Source organism: Manacus candei, unplaced genomic scaffold (assembly GCF_025592945.1).
Source record: "Manacus candei isolate 608988 ecotype Guabito, Panama unplaced genomic scaffold, ASM2559294v1 h1tg000033l, whole genome shotgun sequence".
NCBI classification, from domain to species: Eukaryota; Metazoa; Chordata; class Aves; order Passeriformes; family Pipridae; genus Manacus; species Manacus candei.
In genome coordinates this window covers 4,499,526-4,518,879 of record NW_026138081.1, presented here as the reverse complement: position 1 = coordinate 4,518,879, position 19,354 = coordinate 4,499,526, and the positions used below count along the sequence as shown (strand labels likewise).

Below are 19,354 nucleotides of genomic sequence, written 5' to 3'. Positions count from 1 at the left end.
ATGACAAGTCATTCAAGCAACACTGAGTGTTCAAATGATGTTTAAATGCTCAATACACAATCCCACCCATAAGAAGAAAAACTGTGCCTAGGCAGTGTCTATGCATACTTCACAGTCACATCAGGACTGGCTCCCAAACACAAAATACACGCATACATCATGCTAGTAACTAGTCAATGGCTATCATTACTCATCAAAGGTTTGGTAAATACAATGCAAACCTAAATTACAACTAAAACTTTTTAATTCTCACTATCAATTCTTCAAGCCAAGAAAGAAGTCTTTGTTTTGTTTTGATTTTTAGGAGTCCTGCTGGAAACACAGATGGCATGTTCACCAGCTGCATCACTATTGCTCTGACATGTATCCACAGTGGCTCTCAGCAAGTTCAGACAAGAAATGGGAAGACTGATATCACTTTCTTGCTGTGAGATCCAAGTCCTTGCTGGGTCAGAAATCATATGGTGTATTAAGGGCTTAAGATTGATTCTGGAGATTTAAACTCCTGTTTTGACCATACAACATGAATGGAAACGGGCTACAGAAAAAATAAGTTCGACAGATCTGGGCCATGGAGTAAGAGAAGACCGTAATCAAGGAAAAAAGAATGAATTAAAATGATAGATGTGCTTTTAGCATCCTGTCAAGTAAGTTACACTGTTAGCTTGTTTCTGGAATCTGACAAAAAATGACAATATTAGGTATTTTATGCTAGAGGACAGTCTTTGCAGGGGGCTGTGTAACTCCATTCATGGTGACAATTTCTGTGTTAAAAGGCCAGGAATAATCTGCTCCATTAAAGAATGGAAGGAAATCCACTCTCTTCAGGTTGGTTAGCAGTCCCTTTTTCTTCTTTCAGATGTAGTCCACATCTTACTGTAAACTGACTATTAAGTAAGAACTCTGGTGTCTATTACCAATACCTGAAAACTTCAACATGTTTTCATCTCTTTATAGCCAATACAACATTTTTTTATCACTGGGAGTAAAAAGTAATAAATACAAAGTAATGTCCAAACCAGTTCCCAGCCTTCAGAAGACTGTACAATGCACAGATGGCATCCTATACTCAGGTAATATATTTCACTGGATGATAGATGAAGAGAGATTTCATATGGCATGTAGGGATGCCATTTTAACATCAAATACATTCCAACTCCCTTATCTAATCTAATGAGCCATTTAACAGTTTATCTATCAGATCAAGTCTTTGAATCAGTTTTGTGCCATGGGAGTAAAACATGCTAATATTTAAATAACCATCTTTTTCACAAAGGTGAATTTGATCAGTAATAAAGATTGTTTCCAATCAATGACCTTCAAAAGATTTCTTCCGTTTCTTTCCAGAGGACTACACAAAACATCACAGTCCATAAAATATTTTGGTCAAATCCACTGCCATTTATTTTCCTCTTTGTCACTATTTCTTAAACTTTATAAAGTACTTTCATAAATGTTTTGGGTCTAGAGAAGGCATGTTCTTACTTTCATATGGAAACTGTAAGCACTTTCATCCCTCCGCTGCCAGAACACACGCACACAGCTGGCACATTCTTCTAATCACAAAAGTAAAAAAAAGAAAAAAATCACAGCTGCAATATTAAAGCAAATATATTCTGGTTCATGTCCAGTTACACTCAGGTGAACACTGATAAGTCATGTGTGAGGTTCTCATACATAGCTCTGCCACTGCAACACCAATCCTATCATGCCTCAGCCTCTTTTTAACATTGTTGTACAGCTTGTTCCTGAATGGCATCTTGCTGATCCATTCCTATCCAGTAGAGATTTCTTATAGTAGGCCATAGTTGGGTTGTTGCTTTTTACAGTATAATAAATATATGGGCCTCTGTCTCCTCTCAGAATTTGAGACTTCAGATAGGCAGGTTGGCCAAATTCTGCAGCAACGCTTCCTCCAAATGACAACCTTCCTCCAAATGACAATGTTTGCAAAATACACGATTAAAAAATCTGTCCTAGTTAAGCTGGTTTGTGTGGTCTTCTAAATGCCATAAAAGTGTTTCAACAATAAACATATAGAAATCAAATTAAAGTACTATGTTAAATGAAACAAAATGTCTGCATTGTGCAAATGTGTTCTAGATTAAAGTAGTGAGCTCTATAAGCACCATCTTGGCCATCTTAGGATGCACATACCCTGCCTGATTTTCAGCTGATCTGTATAGCATTTACAGCATAGGGAAACTTCTGTGGAAGGAACCCTATCACCATTTTTCAAGAGCAGACTAAGGTTTGCCTTTAAAGCAATAATGCTGAAGCAAATTCCAGTATGTTCCCTCCCAGCAGTCTTGGTACAGCAATTTTTCACTACTTGCTACACTAGGCAGTGTTTATGGAAAGTCACTGAATACCTTGAAGAAGCAGGTGTCTGACCTACTCATAGCACTCGCCTCCAAGTGCGTAGTATTCCTAGCACAAAATTAAACACTGGGGACTAGCATGCCATGGCATTCATAGCAGGGCTTTTACAGCACGCTCAGTTACAGTATGCTCAGCAAACATACCGAGAATAAAACAGTTTAGCATGAAACACTGAAGAACAGTGAGCAAATGGCACGGTATCTATGGACTGTCACCAAGGCACCAGGCCTTCATAATGCAAAGTAATGTGCAAAAATAGAGCTTAATGTAAACAGTAGAAATGGGAAAGCATTGCCAGACATTAATGAAATGCTAACTTTCCTAGCTTGGGAAAATTCATTCATCACTACAAAGCCATTGCTTGGTAGCTTGATGCAACAGCATAGAAGGATGCCTAAAGAATTCCTTATAGGCAGTAAGAATTTTAGAGCTTCTTCATGTATAAAAAAGTATTTTTTTAAACCTATGAGGTTCAAGTCAAATGGGCAATCCTATGAATCTCTAATCAGTTTTACTTTCTTTCTCTTCTCACTGTCAAATTCTGGTCTCCTGGACCACAGCTGCAGAAGAAATTTCCAGTAGTTCAGGACATTTTCACAATTACTTAAGCTGGCTTAAATGGCCTATTGTAAGAGGCATTATCATGTGTAATAATCGGCTACAGGGAAAAAGCTTTGGCCCAAATAATTGATATTCTTTCAAAAAGAATGATGAAGATTGCTGCCTCTAAATGTAATCACTGTACAGACCTGTTTTAACTTTTACCTCCTTGGCCTTAAATTGACTACATGAGATAAAGGGACACAGGCACAGCAAAGCAGTGCTGTGAGATCTCATTCTTCCTTTGGTGTAATTTGGTGGCATCATGGTCCGTAACTCCGTTTCTCAAAGCTTACAAAGGAAATGCTCAAAAGTAAGAAACAGACAGCAGTGGGAATGCTTTGCTATGCAACTCCTGATGTGTAAGTCAAATTGAATTATACAGAGAGAATTGCAAACACTCAAGGGCCCCCCCAACCTAGGGTTCGCTCTTCTTGCAGTACACATTAATGGCTTTATAGAAAGTAACTGCCTTTCCACATTCCACCGTGGGCCAAAATAAGCTGCCCATCCCAACCTGAGCAACCAAACTCAAGCACTTTCCAGGCCCCTGTAACATGAGCAACCTATGAGGGGATGCGGCACTGTGCTGGATGATGCACTCAAAATGCCTGTCCTCTCCTTCTGGCACAGAGAGCACCACTGTTCCTTTTTAAAAATTCCCTGCTCTTAGTAAGGTTTGTTTTTCTAACTGGTTCCCAGAAACCTCTTGGGGGTTCCAAGCCCAGAAAAGTAATTACTGCATTACTTTGGCCACAGACACAATATCAACCTTGTTAGACTTGGCCTGTGGAGAGAGCCAAACACCTGCTGCTGCAACATTTATTTGATAAGCTTCATGGTTCGCTAACATAAACCTGATCCTGCTGACCTGCAGGAGGATGAAAAGGAGTTGGGGGGAAAGGGTGGAACAGGTAGGCAATCTCACAGCCCTCTGGCCCAGCAGCTTACAGCCCTCTCTCCCAGCAAGCTCTCATTTCTCTTTGCTTTCTTGTTCCCTGGTGAGAGCTTCAGAGAATTGGTTTTCCCCCTGCAGTTATGCAGGCAGATGTGGAAGGGGCTAGGATTCCCATGCCTTATGACGGATTAACTGACAAGTGCGGGATCAATACGGGAATTGTTCTAGCTCTGGCTGCATCTGTAGGCTTCCAAAGCAGACAGAATAGCTGCACACATTCTCGTTGGCATGGTGGTGTGTGCACTGAAAGGCTGGCTTAATGCCAAAGTCTATTAGTTAACAGCAAGGAGGGAAGGGAAGAAGGGCTGCAAATCAGTCAAATTAACAGATAAATGTTGGGGAGAAACACAGATGTAGAAATAGAAACCTGATTCTTATTCTTCAAATGACAGTTTTCTTGTCTAGTAAAAAAAAAAAATGGGGATGGGGGAAATAAATAAGGTTTTATCTCAAATAGGACCATTTCTTCCAGCTGATACTGCTAATATCTGAGGAAAACAACACAAATGCCAAGGGAATTAGCAGGAAGAAGAAAATAACCTTCCCAACTATGGTGCTCCATATCAGGAAAGAAACTTATTCTTCTGACTGGCAAGTTTGTCTCTCTGCCTCACCTTTTTCCAGGCAGAGGAAGTAAAAAATGGACAATCTAGAAAACCAAGAAAGGACATTTCAATGTATCTGCTAGTTATCACACGGAAAGGGTTTGATCTCAGAACAGTATGTTTTCTAGTGTACCTCTGTCTGTGTGTGTTGATAGTGTATCTTGGAGATATATAGTGTAATTCACCCTCTTGGGAGACAGTGAGAAGCAGATGAATCACTGTAGATTACATCAGAGCCAGACCAGTCTTTCATATAAAACTTGGCAAAAATCTGAAGACTAACCCTCTGAACATGTGTGAAATTGTCTACATGAGCATCTTCTATCTTATTTCACCTTTTTCCACTCAGAACTTCAGGAAATTTATTTCCGGATAGATAAAAAACCCTGCAAAATTCAAATAATACAGCACAAGGCATTTTCTGGATAGATCCAACCCAAATCAAACACCTCAAAAGAAAACTTCTCCTGTGGAATCTCAAGCACAGTTCTGCAGGTATGTGAAATTCAGGTAACGAATAATAAATATATCAAGTTTTGGACTACCACCAACATTCTATTTTTGTATTCACCCTTCACAGGGTGAAGGTACAGGACTCACAGCATCAAAGCGAAATGCTAACTACACTCAGAAAACAAGCATGATTGGATTCTCAGAGCTCTATTAACACAGCCAACTGTTTTTCAATTTCTGTTTTTATTGAATAGATTGTTTCTCTACAAAGAGTACGAGACAGATTTTTTAGAACTAGTAATTAAGGAAAACAAAAAATAATGTGATACTATCAGAAGACTCTTGTGGAAAGTGCTGTAAGCAAGAAGACAGAAAGTGTAAGGGAATTTGACCTACACTGGGAAGCCCACATTGCTCGGAAGCCTGCGAGCACAAAACATCTACAAAGTAAGTGCTGCCCATCAGGAAAATCTTGAAAGCAACATACAATACAACCAACTCCTGGCAAATCCACCAGACTGAGCCGTCAGCTTTGTTGAAAATTGCTGATGACCAAAGCAAATACCTTTATTCTTCCTCCACCATTTTGTTTCAGGCTCTACGCCAATGTTCCCCAACAGAATAAAAGCAAAACCAAGGAACTCCAAACACATTGTTCACCCAGCAGGCAATGGTGATAAGAAAGAAATCATGGCTTGTTCCTCAACAGCTGATAGAGAAACCAGCAGCAAAAGTCCCAAGTTAAGAACAATTTTATTATTTGGAGCTCTTAGAACAATTAAAGCCATCTTATTTCTGAAAGTATTACGAAGCATTACGGGTAAAGTATTGGAATTACTATAAAGATCCTCCTAATGGTATTTCTACCATTAGGTAGAAATAAAATCCCTATCATATTACAGGATGCTTATCTATATTATTCTGCCTTTTATTCTTGTTTCAGACTGTGAGCAAATGTACACCTTGTACAGCAGTTTCTGCCTGTAGTTTCCCCAGAGCATCACAAATGCAGAAGCTCTCTGAAGGATATATGTTTCATGGTAAAATACTGGTAGACTGTTACACTAGCAGGAATAGTTTTAAAGAAAGTTGAACAGGTCTGACAGCAGACAGGGTGAACTACGGCTGGTTATCTGAGAAGTGGAACCCAAGGAGCTTCACCTGACAAATCAGCAGAGCACTATGAAACTACACTAAGTTTGGAGCACAGGAGGGCAAATGAGAAACAATGACAGCCACACAGCTCACTCAGAGCATCCCCAAGAGAGCAGCCATATGCTGACAACGAACACTGCAGCCAAAAGGAACCAAAATCACATAACAGCTTCTTAAAATAAATCCTCCCAACAGGCCCTGCTTCCTGTTCTGTAACAGCCACCAGACGACAGGAGTGAAACTTAACTCTGAGTCACGTAAGTGCACGTGTGCTTGTGTGCTCAAGAGCACCAAGCTCTGGGTGCCTAGGCATGTGTGGCTGCCTGTGCTTTTGTGCAGCCAGCTACAGGACTATGAGAAGAACATGAAAGCAGGATGCCTCTCTCTCTCTCTCCATACTCTTCCTCTATGCAACAAACTTTATGGAATTGAAAATTGAAAAATTGTGAGCCTTTTCCTCGCTACAGGTAAAATGTGAGTAAGCGTCGGAGGCCCTTAACAGTGCACGGGTAACTAGAGCTCAGTCTGGTAACATATCACTTGTGCTGTGTCACATCCCGGGGAACCTCCAGGATCAAGACCTTACCACCATTTTGTATGATAAAAAAAGATCAAATTGGCCAGTCAGAGTAGAATATCAAGATAAAACTTTTTAAAATGGTAACTAAATATTGTGCTCTCAAATCTTCTCCTTTTCAAAAGAGCATTTCTAACTCTAATATTGTGAAGACAACTTTTATGGTGGGAACCAAGAGTAAACAATATAAGTTGCCCAACTTTGCAAACACACTAAAACAGGTTTCTCAAAAATACGTCATAGCTTGATGCCTTGAAATGATTGAAGCACATCCTTCTCCTGAGTTTTTTGTTTGAGCATATCTGGTTTCTTCAGGTTGGAATCAATGGAAGAAAAATACTGTGTTTTTTTATTATGTCTTGGGTTAAAACCTATTGAAACTGGTCAATCTAGCACTACATTTCCTTTCAAGCTAAATAAGGCTATGGTTAAATACCTCTTTGTTTAGTAATTGCTAAAAACAAAAGACTACAAAAATACACGAAGGTTGTGCAGGGTCTGGACCTCACAAGACAAAGGGAATCATGGGAACAGAACAGATGCCACAAATGTGGAGATTAGGCCAACGAGTAGTGCAGCTCTGCTTCTAAAAGTGTTGGGGATGAATATGGTATCTTTGTCAACATATGAAGCATATCCTACCATGTGAGGCTTACTGTAAGTCAATGTAACTGATATAATTTTTACTACATCAAAGTATAGTACTTATTTCTTTGGTAATTTGCTAGCTGTCACTCAAAGCATGTGGAATAGAAAAAGGATAAAACTGTTTATTTTTTGTTTTTGTTAGGGGAGGGGTGTGTGGGTGTAAAGAATACTAAGAACAGGTTTCTTCTTAAAGAAAGTCATCCAAAGACATACAAAATTAGGTTTACTCTCTCAGAATATTCTTATGTTACCTTGAGCCTTAAAATAAATCTCTGGCAAAGTCCTAGGTGGTTAATTACTTCCAGTTATTTCTGAATAAAGTTTTAACCACTTTTCTTGGAGTCATCAGTATCTAACAGGTTAGGGTGAGGGGAGGAAGTGACCTGTCTGAACATTAGACAAATAACAGACTTACTGACAGAATAAAAGCAAAAGAACAAAACAAAGTAACTGGAAAGGATAGCGGACTAATTTGCTTATAGCAGCATTTGAGGAAGGGCTAAGAAAACAGTGAAACACCTTACAGTATCCAAAAGCCTTCAGGCCACTTTAGTTCAGCTGTATCATGCCCTAGGTTTTGGCAAGAAGAAATATGGGTAGGACATGCTAATAAGATTTCCAGTCCTTCACCTTGATATTCAAATAGTTTTTTTCACAGCACCAGTACATCAACTTAAACTTGATTTATCCTTAAAAAACCCAGTGTAATTCCTAAAAGCTCTGCAGCAGCTCTGGCCTGTTTTCAGAGCACTGTGGCACACAGGAGGTGAACTGGGTGCTGATGGGGGAGGTACAGCATGTGCTTAGGAGAAAGCCTACAAGAGAATCCCATGGAAAAACCGTGTCATGCTCAACCTAGTCTCCAGATAACCTTTTATAAATGTGAGAAATTATTTGTCAGGCAAAGTATAAGGGATTATGTATGTATTTAAACCTTTGCTTGAATTGACTCATAAAGCAGGAAAGCCATGAACATGCAAAATTCACTTTGGAAAAAATGCCCAGATAAGTAAATATAAGACTTTACAGATAACTATGCAATAACTGGACTATATGTGTAATATTATATGTATACATATAGTATATGTATTTAACACTGTAGAAATGAAGCATCCTTCATATAATGCTGAAGATTTCAGCATCTCTGTAAATTAGAAAAGAAGACCGAAAATAGGACATGGTGAAATTCTTCTGTCCATTATTGCAAAAAACTGGCAAGAATTAGCAGCTGAAGCCAGATATCCTCGAGCCTCAATCTTAAAACTGTATTTTTTTTTGATGTTACTCATTCCTAGGGCACATTTAAAAGAGCAGTGAACAACTGGTGCTGATTCTTGTGGCTTATTAGCCGCCGATAGATACGTGCCGTGCATATACTCATTTACCATAACAAATATTTGCACATGGGTTTGAAACACTGGGAGGCCATACACGCACAGCTACTGTCTCAAGTCAACCCTTCCTTTCAAGGTCCAGTTCCACTCCCTTCTCCATCCTAGTCCTTCCATTAATCTCCCCATCTGCCTTCTAGTTTTGCTTAGATTACAAATTATCATTACTAAGTACAAGAACACTGTAACCAAAGACTGTCTGTGCCTAACATAATCATGCAAATAATTTCCTGTTTCCTTCACTTTTCCACCCACTGTCTGGCTTTTTTAGGGCAAAGACACAACTTTTTGCATGTTGCTAGAGGACTACACACACTAGTGGGGCTAAGAATGCAATAAAAAAGATTTAATGGCAAAGAAGATGAATAGAATCAATGAGTATTTTCCCTTCAGCAAAAAACAGTATGTTGCTACTTCGGTGGCAAAGGCTCTTATGCCCAGAAGAAGATAGAGAACTGCCTTCTGTAAGTGCAAAGACAGTGGAAGTACTTTTGGCTCGACATGCCCATATGTCTGCTGATCTGATTCTTCAATGAAACAATTCACTGTCTGTTTCTGGGGACATAACGAATGGACGAGTTAGATCAATTATCCAAGAGTCTTCAGGATACACTCTGACAGATGATGAAAGGACTCTAATATGTAATTGAAATACCCTCTACCAAAATACTTACATTAAACGTTGGCTGATTACACACAGGTCTGAGTTGTTTTTCAGTGAAAGCCAAACATCTAAAAAGCTGGCTTCCCACTACAGAGCCTTTGTGTTGGGTAAATTAGCTTCAGGAAGAGAATAAAAATGAATTAAAACCATATGGAGATACTCTCCCTTTCCCCCCCTTTCCCCTTTCCTTTCGCTATATGAATCCCCTCTGACTGACAGAGGCCAGTTTAGTATAATTTAGTCCAGTGTTTTTGTTTCCTAAAGTCTCAGTCTTGGGCTGAGTCCATTAATAGGCTGCAGCTGATTTTAATCTAGATGAACTCAAGATTTCTCTCTTCTTTGGTTTTAAAAAGATTACAAATTGTGTGTTATATAAATAGAGGGAAAAGAAGAACCAGAATGAGTAAAAAATCTGCTCTCCATTAGCTGACCTGCTGAATAAGATTATGATCCAAATAAAGATGAGAAATGAGAGATGTGGGGAGAAAAATACACAACTAAAAGCTCTAGTGATACTGCATCCAGACACACTGGGAAAAGGAGATGCAGTAATGTCTGATAGTGACCATTACTATTGTAACAACACAGAAGAGGTATTAATGGGACTCCAAAAGTGATAAACCAGATGCCTCAAGGACTGTTCTGATGGTTTGCAGCACCCCTTCCCAGTTAAACTTAAAATCACTTTGATAGCAACTATGACCTCTTTGTATCTCGGGTCTGTCTGGTATCTAAGGTGGAATAAGTTGGTCTTAGACTAGCTCCTTGTAGATATTCTTGAGTGTAAAAGAATGCCATGATACTCACGTGGACTGATTCAAGTGGGACTTGTAAGCAGAGGTGCTGAACCTAGAGAAAGTTGCCTCAGATTGGTGCTGAGGTAATTTTGGGTGGGAAGGGGCTGGTTTAGTTTTTTGACTTAATGCCAGCCTGAATTCCATGTCTGCTTTATGCCACCTGGAACTCCAGACACAATCACAGGACTGTGGATGGCTCAAGACTGCATGAATGCATGATTTTAAAAATACTTGCTATAGGCTGCAAATGTGACACTCATTTTTATTGATGCTCAACCTCAGTGCTGATGCATTAAAAGTTTCCATTAAGAGGAATCTCATGAACAGCTCATACACACCTGCTCTATTTAAAAATGGCCATTTAAAAATTTAAAAGTGGCTGAGCAGCAAAGCCAAACATGAAGCACAGGAATAGAGTGTAACTACTCACAGCACAGCAACAAGATGGCTGCCATTTGGAAGAACAAGAGTTATAGAATTGTCTGTAACAGACTTTTGATATTTAACTCCAGCTGTAAAATATAGATAAAAACCTGCTTTCAATCCACAAGAAAAACAAAATGTTTTTCATAACCTATGAGCAAAATTTTAAGTGAGCTGTACTCACAAATAAAAGGTCCCAAGAAGCTGGAGTCTCAATGTCACTATGATAACTTAAAAATTTCAAAATAGCATTTTATTCCACAGAGAATCCATTTCAGAAGTCCAGAAATGTTTTTCTCTACTTGCTAACGCTCCCATTCTGGGAATCACACACATCTGTTTTACACAAACAAAGATAGTATATACCTGTATAAAGTAAAAATCACAGTTTTGCCCTAAGAAGGGCAACAGATACAGTAAAAGTACTAGTAATCAATAATAAACAGTAAATATGCAGAGAAACAGATGGACAGACAACATGAGTAAGTGGAATTACATGGTTCTATCAGCTTTACCTGAATACAACCCCTCATAATAAGTTTCAATTACAATGATAAGCGTGACTGGATTAAACCCAGTAAATTTTTCATTCCTTGCTAATGGGGCAAATGTAACTTGGAAGGAGTCTGTATGCAATCACTGGAGGTTTTATTTGTATAACTTTTCTGGAGTTTGACTATATTTGATTGCATGTGGGTGGCTGTGGGATGGGTGGACAGCTGGGTGAAAAACTATGACAAAAGGAATCTTGTCCCATTTCCTGCCTATGCTTCATTCACTAATGAGCACTGCTCTGGGTCATTCTCAAGATTTCTTCATCTGTTGTTGTCTTGTCTGCAAAAGGGGCACCCCAGCAGTGGAGCTGTTGTCAGCTTGTCTTGAGAGTTTATTCTGCTGCCTCTCACCCTTGCAGCTGTGTGGGATTTTAAGTGCCTGGCTGTAAACAACTCCATACTTTGTGTTTCTTTTTGGATGACTTGAAGGCCAGTCTGAGGCCAGATGTGTTTGCTGGTGTAATCTGTTTCTCATTTCTTCTAATAAATGCATATCTCAACAACTAATAATAAAGTGAAATGAGGATTTATCTGTTGTCTTCTTCAGTGTGATTTGTGTTGGAAAGAGAATATTAATAAAACATAGTTAAGTCCTCAGTCTCTCCTTTCTTCCCGGAGTGCTTGAAATATTCACTGAACATAGCCCTACAAATAAACAACCAGGCTGGTGAATTAGACTGATGCCATCAGACTCCTGCTGTAGCAACCAATATCCATCTTGCTAACTTGTGGAAACAAAGCCATTTTGCTTCTTTAAGAAACACTGTTTTTCAGTAACACTGCCTCATTTATTCTTGTTTCTTTTGTCAGATCGGTCCACTTGAAAAAGTTTCTTCCTGATAACAGGTTTAGTCGTTTTAGCAAGATTCTTTTATAAAAGGCTTCTATCTGTGCGCAGACGGGTTTCGGCTTTCTCCCACTGCAAACTCTTCTGTTATCAAGTCTAGTCCATTAATGAGAAACTCCATTAAAGGAGCCACATGAGGACTGCACCTCCCTTTCTGTGTCCAGGGTAGCTCCTGTTTTACATACTCTGCAAGTTGAAATTATAATAATAGATAGACAGACAAACAGATGTATATAGATGGTAATAAAAACAGTTTCTATAAAGAAAGTCATAGGGTTTCCTTTACTCAAGAAGCCTTTCAGAGAAATGCTCTAGTTTCATCCCAAAGGAGGTTTTGCCAAGCCCTCTAGCCCTGGGAAGGAAAGGAAATCCTTTCCACAGTGCTAGGCAGTTCTAATTACAGATGCATCAAACCAGCACCTACTTTTACTGAAGATAATTGTTCTCTGACAGTACTCAGAAGCTCATCTATTGTCTTCAACTGCACTAATGAATGTTAATTACTCAGTCAGCCTTGCTAGCTCTGTTCAGCAAATGGGCCACCAAAACCCTAAGTAAATGCTATTTCCTCTGTGCCTCTTCAGTTTTATTTTAACACCCAAGTACAAGAACTGTAAGTGCATATGTAAGCCACTGTGACTGGCATAACTGAAGACAACTGTTTTTACTGGCAAGGAAGACACAATTTATTCTATTAAAACCACTCATGATGATATGTGAGAAGGAAAGACGTTCTTTTAGTTTTTAAAAAACAAATAATTTCTAGAGTTAGTAATTAGGAAAACAAAACAAATGCAAAACATTTGTATTTTTAAACTGAGTATACTTGTTGTGGCTTGACTAAAATGTGCAAATGTAATCTCGGAATTTTTTTCTTCAAAGAACCACCGCACTTCAAGATGCTAGGAACATAAAAAAACAAGTATGGGCAGAGTCATTCTGTTACTGGTCCATCTGGGTTTTCAGTATTTTACTGAGCTTTCACATCTACTATGTGAATTAAAGATCAATCTGTTTTCAGAAGGCTACTTTGGTGGGTGGTCTGAGTTAATTTTATTTCTTAATTTAATTTTCCAGAACATTCAGAGTTTTCTTTCCATTTTCTGTGTTAAACTTAGTGGTTTTATAGCACCACAATACCAACAAGGTAATATGGAGTACATGCTCTATTTCTTCCTGTATCCAGCATGGTTTTACACACAAACTGATCATACATAAAACCACAAGAAGCATATCTAATTTGAGCTTGGCCTTAACTCTCCTGACTTCAACAGTTTTGTATATAGTTGACATACTATGACCCTTTAAAGAATATTTCTTTCACTTGAACCTCTCAATAATTTCATGGGATTCTCCCCATTCTCTTTGCATTCTTATCAAAGGCTTTCACTCTGACAAATCAACATGCCCTCAGATAATTTGCAATAAACAAACAAGGCTATTTTATCTAATAAAGTTCTTGCTTTGTCTACAGTTATGTTCATAGAGCCTTCACAAAACATATTGTTGTGAGCACAATTAGATTCCGGGATTATGGAAATAGACTCTAACATAAATGTGTGAAAGTGTCATTTTGTACATCATACACCATGGTAATCTGTGAATTAACAGGAAATCAATGCGGGGTGCACCCTGAATTGGAAGACAAAGCTGACAAGAATTTGTGGGCTGCTTTTATTTTCTTTCCAGAAATTTTAAACCATCATATATGAGAAATGAATTCTGTCTATCAGAATCAAAATATGCATCCACATTTCTCAAACATCCTAACACCAGAGCATTGCCTTTAATAGGATGTAAATCTGTTTCTCCAGTGTCTCTGGATATGCTGAATTGGTACATGGAATAGACAAAGCCAGAGTAAGACTAACACACAGGCAGGCTAAGGAAACTTTCATGATGGCAAGGGGTATCTTTAAATCATAACCTGAACTTAGCTGATGACACAATCATTGCCTGAGTCATCTGAAAATCTGAAACAATGGCTCTGAGCATGGTAAACTTAGTCATTAATCTGACAGTGTGTCAGCCTCATGACTTAAAGGATGAGGAGAGGGATGGCAGGGATTCTGCCACTTCAGCAGGCAGCATTCCATGGGTGGAGCAAGAGCAGAAAAGTACAGTAAGCCTGACTCAGTCTCTAGCAGATATATTCCTGATGTTTCAGCAACATGAGTGAACGTCACACTCAGGACACCCAAAGCCTGTCACATTCAATAAGGAAATGGCATCTCTTACTGCTTCTAATGGTGAGCAACAATGCAGAAGAGGAACCAAATGGCAGAGAAGCAGAAAAGCAGAGGAAACAGGGTTTAAAAACAGGGTTTTAAAACCTCACATGACCTAAATAAATACTAGCACTGATATACCTGATTTGGGGCTGTCATGCAAGGGAAGTCTAGTCTTTAGATAAACAGAGTGTCCACCCTTAACCTCCTGAACTATCAATTTTCCTCGTTTAATATTGCAGAAAGGTTATATTGCAGTGCCCTGTGCTTCCTCACATTTAAAGTTAGGGTAGCCAAGGGCAACAAAGACTCCTTCCTCTCCAGCCTGATAGCAGAGCTCTTCCTTCCTTTTGTTCACATGAAGAACAAACACTGAGTTGAACAATAACAGTGGATGCTTCATTATGATGCTCTCCTGGGCACCCAGCCTTGGTTAGCATTATCTTACCACTTGGTTTTGTTTTGAAGGAAACCCTGAATGGACCTTTCAATAGCTGGTGTTTCAAGATCAACATTACCTCTACTTCCTCTGTTTTAAAGTTTCCTTATTTTACCAACAATATGTGGCACTATGGAAAAAAAAAAAAGACATCCCAATGAACTGACACTTGCCAGTCTGAGGCAAGCAGTAACAGAAGACCAATTAAAACTAGCTTTCTCTGAACCAGTTAAGCTACTGATTCTGAGCACTATGAAAAAAACCCCACCAAACCAAGAACAAAGAAACCCAAAACAACTTAATCCTTGGCAGCTATTAAAGGAAGTGCACATGAGGAACACAGTTTAGGCCTGGTATATACTTTATTTGAAAACATCCAGGCATCTGTTCACACTTCCTGAAACCAATGTCAGCAGCAGACCACTCTCTGTCACATGTCCTACTTTACGGTCAAAAAGGCCTTTAGTAATTTGACAAAATCCATACCCTCTGATCTGGTACAGAGAGGTGGTGAACCCAGTTTACCACAGTTATCATTTATGCATTCCTGCAGACTTTTACTCTACTTGGACAAGTAATTGTTTTGGACAAGTTTACTACATTATCGCTCACTTTTCACACTTTGTCCACACAGGCGGACAAATTCAATGTCAGGCTGACAAGTCTGTAGCTCCCCAGATTCTCCTTCTGGCTATTCTTATACATGGGTGTCACATTTACCAATTTCCAACCACCTTTGACCTCCCCTGTCGACCAGGACTGCTGGTAAATGATTGAAAGTGTCTCTCTTGGCACTTGAATCCCATCAGGCACCATGGACTTGTGCAGGTCTAAGTTGGATAGCAGTTTGCTGACCATCTCCTTCTGGAGTATGGAGGCAAAAGTTGTTTCAGTCATGAGTGGGAAGAGGAGCAATTTGGGGCAGAAAGCTTCATTCTCAGTCAAAGTTCTTTTTCTGCCTTGAGTTTGCAGATTCAGTTTATGTGCTAAAGTTTCCTGTGCCTTTGAGTGATACAGCAGAAAGTGGTGTCGTTCCCCAGACAGCAGGGACCAGCTTGAGAGACACCCTTCTCCCAGTGTGTTCAGATGTGACAGTGGAATGTAGTTCATTCTACACTGGAGAAAACTGGATTTGCTCTGATTTCTGTCCATCACTTAGGAGCCTTTCCTAGGGCACGACAAGTCCTTCTAATGAAAATCAAACAGTGCCTTGGGTGTCTGCCTGTCCTTGCTACTGCTACTGTAGGTTGGAGACTATGGGTCAGTTGTGTGACCACTCATTTCCCAGTTCAGCCTAACACACATTTGAGAGAAAAAAGGGGAGAAAATGTGTTTTTCAAGGAAAATAAAGTATTCTGGATGAATAAAAGTTACCTCTGTTAAACTCCAATAAAGTTCTAATGAGTATTACTCAGCTGGAAGGGCTGAAGTGATGAAGCAAGGCAATGAAGTTCTGGGGGAAGAGGGCTGAAAGGCAAAGAAGAAACAACATACCTTTGAACTCTGCTGTGTGCACCATGAGGCCCTGACTCTGTATCAAATATGAAGGTGGCTAGGATCATATTACAGGACTATCAAAGCTATGCTTTAACCATCCTGATTTAGCGGTTTTGGCTTTTGCTACCACATTAGAATACACTGGCTTGATTTTCAAAGGTAACAAGCACCTACAGCTCCCACTGCCTTTGGTGACAGCTGCAGCTCTAAAAATCAGTTTAAGATAGTTTGCATATTCAGAAGAAATGAAGGAAAATAAAAGTCTATTGTGTGGAATAGAGGAGTTTAAACACTGTTGATTGGCTATATATGAGTCCCATTCCTTTTCAAATGAATTTCACTTCATGTTTTGTTTGGTTTTCCTGTTGATGCATCCTGCACCCTCCAGTGCTAAGCTGGTGGGATCCCACATACTTTTCCTGGCACGTGGTGTTTAAAATAAGAGACCTCAGCAATCGGATATCCTCAGCATTTCCAGCTATTGAACACAATCATGAGTGTTGTGATCCAATTTCAGAGCAGAAGAGGAAAGATATACAGTAATATTCTCCCTGTGCTGGTATGGGGCAGACAAAAGAAAACTAGGCAAACAGGATGTTCTGCTCCTCTGTGAACTTCAGCAAATGCCTTGGCAGATAGGATGTGGTCTACAGACTCACAGTTGCCTGGCTGCCCAATACCTTGCTTTAGGTAATTCACTCACAGCATAATATGGCAAGAAGTAAAAGATGTAGTGTACAGTTCACACCTGACATGCCTCAAGCTGAAGTCCTTCATTAAGCATATGCAGCCTGAAGGAGGAATGGGATGTTTTCTATATGCTACTAAGCAAGAATATCCTTCCTAAATTCACTCAGAAATCTTTAGGAGTGCAATACTTGGTGTTCACAACTTTGGATATCAGCCTACTTATTCTAAGCCTATTCACTGAGTAGTAAGACATATCTCAGCCAAGGTCTCCACAACAGCATATAGCACTCTATTCGGCCTACTTGATAGCACTCCAATATTCCCCAACATTTTCTAGAAACATCACTCCTCACATCTCTGCTGTTACTTCTGGAAAGTGCACCTTCACAGGGCATTGGACTGTATGGGAGAAGGTTTCTGTAATGGAAAAACTAGGAAGTTTAAATGAAAATGAGATTCAGTGGACAATAAAGCAAAATCTTTTCAACAACAACATCTCTTGTTGAACTGTTAATTGTAATATCATTTGCCTTTGCTTCCTCTGCACCCCTGCAGTTATATGTGTGCTGCCTTGCCTCCATTGAAGCCTAAGGCAGACCCTCTAGGGTTATTCAGGTGGCAAATCAAGGAACAGCCAGGTTCCAGCAAACTGCTGACTAAAGTTGTTGCCTCTTTCGTCTCTATAATCCCTGTTTTAACTCAATCTGGCCCTGAAATTTAATCTCACAAATTTTTCAGGGGTCTTCACAGAACTGAATGGCAAAGGATGAGATTCTGGTTTAACTACAATGTAAGCATTGAGGAGCAGCGTCAAAGTTCAAAGGAACATTGCAGAAAATACTTCACAGCAACAGCCCAATATTATTAATTTTAGGGAATGACTGTAAAGAAAAAAAGCTTTTGAATAAGCTGTTTGCTGAGAGAGTTTATCATGTCTGTTTCTATTAAAGTGCTATATATTCCTATTCCATGTTATCAAGACAGACTTAAGGTTCTATGAGAAGATCATTTAAATCTGTGATTACTCCAGTTTCAAAGACAGGGCAAGTCAACATGTCAGATACAGAGATACCTGAGGTTGTTCTGCATGTGTTAATTCTGGAAACAGAGAAAGATTCAAAGAAAACAGTACTGGGGCCAAAGCAGTGGAAGCCCTATTTGTAAAGCATTACCCCTGTGCTAGTACATTCCCCCTCAGGCAAAGTTTTCTAGTTTAGATGAAGTGTTATTCAAATGTGCTTGTCTACAAAGAATTGCACTCTAGAGACTTCCTGGTTTAAACCGTAGGCAACTGTAGGATCTCCACAGCACTCTCCCCTCCCCAGCATATGGAACAATAAAAAGTCCAGTATTTCTCTTTGGTGAACAGGCTGTACAGTCAGAGATTTTATAAGATTTTAACATGGAGAATACATGAATTTGTACAGCTAAAGAAAAGTTGCATGTATTACCAAGGTTAAGTCATTTGGGTCATAGTCCTCTATTGCTAATTATCATTTCACAAGATCAAATGACAGTAGTGATGGCTTCACCAAATGTGTTAGTGGTGAAGCCAGAACAGATATAACTTCTGAGGATAACAAAAGAAATCCAGTCGTGCCTATGTGAGAAAGGAATAAATCACAGCAAGACCTAATTGCCTTTTACTTTCATAAGCTGCACACAAAAGTACGAGACTTTACTCTGGCTGAAAAACATGTTTTTGAACAGATTTTTTTGGCTTCCTACTCATGACTGTGTCCATTTAAGAACATTAAGTCCATTTTAGGTACATTTGACCTTATTCTACAAATCTGTAGCTTGAAAAATGTAACAGCTACATTAAATCCAGGCAATTACTAGTAGAGATTTGGTATTTTATTACAATGTTCAGTTCCCAGAACAATATATTGCCACAAATCACAGATACTACCCCTAATCAACAGACAATTTCAGTCCTTATGTTAAAAGCCTTTTAGAAAAAAGGCCATTTGCTTAAGCACTATGCTGAAAACCCAGGGGAGCAACCCACTTTGATCAGGAATTCATTAGAGAGCCTGGTAAGGAGATTTCTCTGAAGTGAGATCATTTTGTCCCAGAAAGCCTATGCCAGCCTTGAAAAGAGGGGAACAGATTTACACTCTTCAGCTCATTGTTTTAACAACACTGGATTAAAAGAAATTAGTTTTGTTTCACATTTGTGTAAATGAGAACAGATTTGACCCACTGCCTGCACTAAGGTTTTTTGCATATTACACTTAGTAGAACTTCAGACAAATGAAATGCTGGCACTTCAGTTGCACTCTAGCAAAGCATTTAGGGACATATTTGGCTTTCAGTGCAAGGCAGCAGTACTGTGTCTTCAGTATCTCTACAAGCATCTTCAAAAATAAGCAGGTAATTCAAGACATTGTGCTAAACTGGATTTATCCAGCATAATACCCTGTCACAATTTAAGCTCACAGCA

The 19,354-nt window shown here is 39.2% G+C and overlaps 1 protein-coding gene and 1 long non-coding RNA gene across 13 annotated transcripts in view; one reads left to right on the top strand and one right to left on the bottom strand.

Moving 5' to 3' along the window:
- LOC127472795 (uncharacterized) overlaps positions 1-6,595 on the top strand; it is a 43,595-nt gene extending 37,000 nt beyond the window's left edge. The window contains exons 3-4 of one of the 2 annotated variants that reach the window (XR_007905169.1): positions 305-1,073; positions 4,895-6,595. This is a non-coding gene — a long non-coding RNA (uncharacterized LOC127472795). Of the gene's footprint in view, positions 1-304; positions 1,245-4,894 lie in introns of those variants that run through there. The other variant, XR_007905168.1, reaches the window with a different exon arrangement.
- RAD51B (RAD51 paralog B) overlaps positions 1-19,354 on the bottom strand; it is a 409,186-nt gene that overhangs the window by 125,402 nt on the left and 264,430 nt on the right. The gene's annotated exons all lie outside the window — the stretch shown is intronic.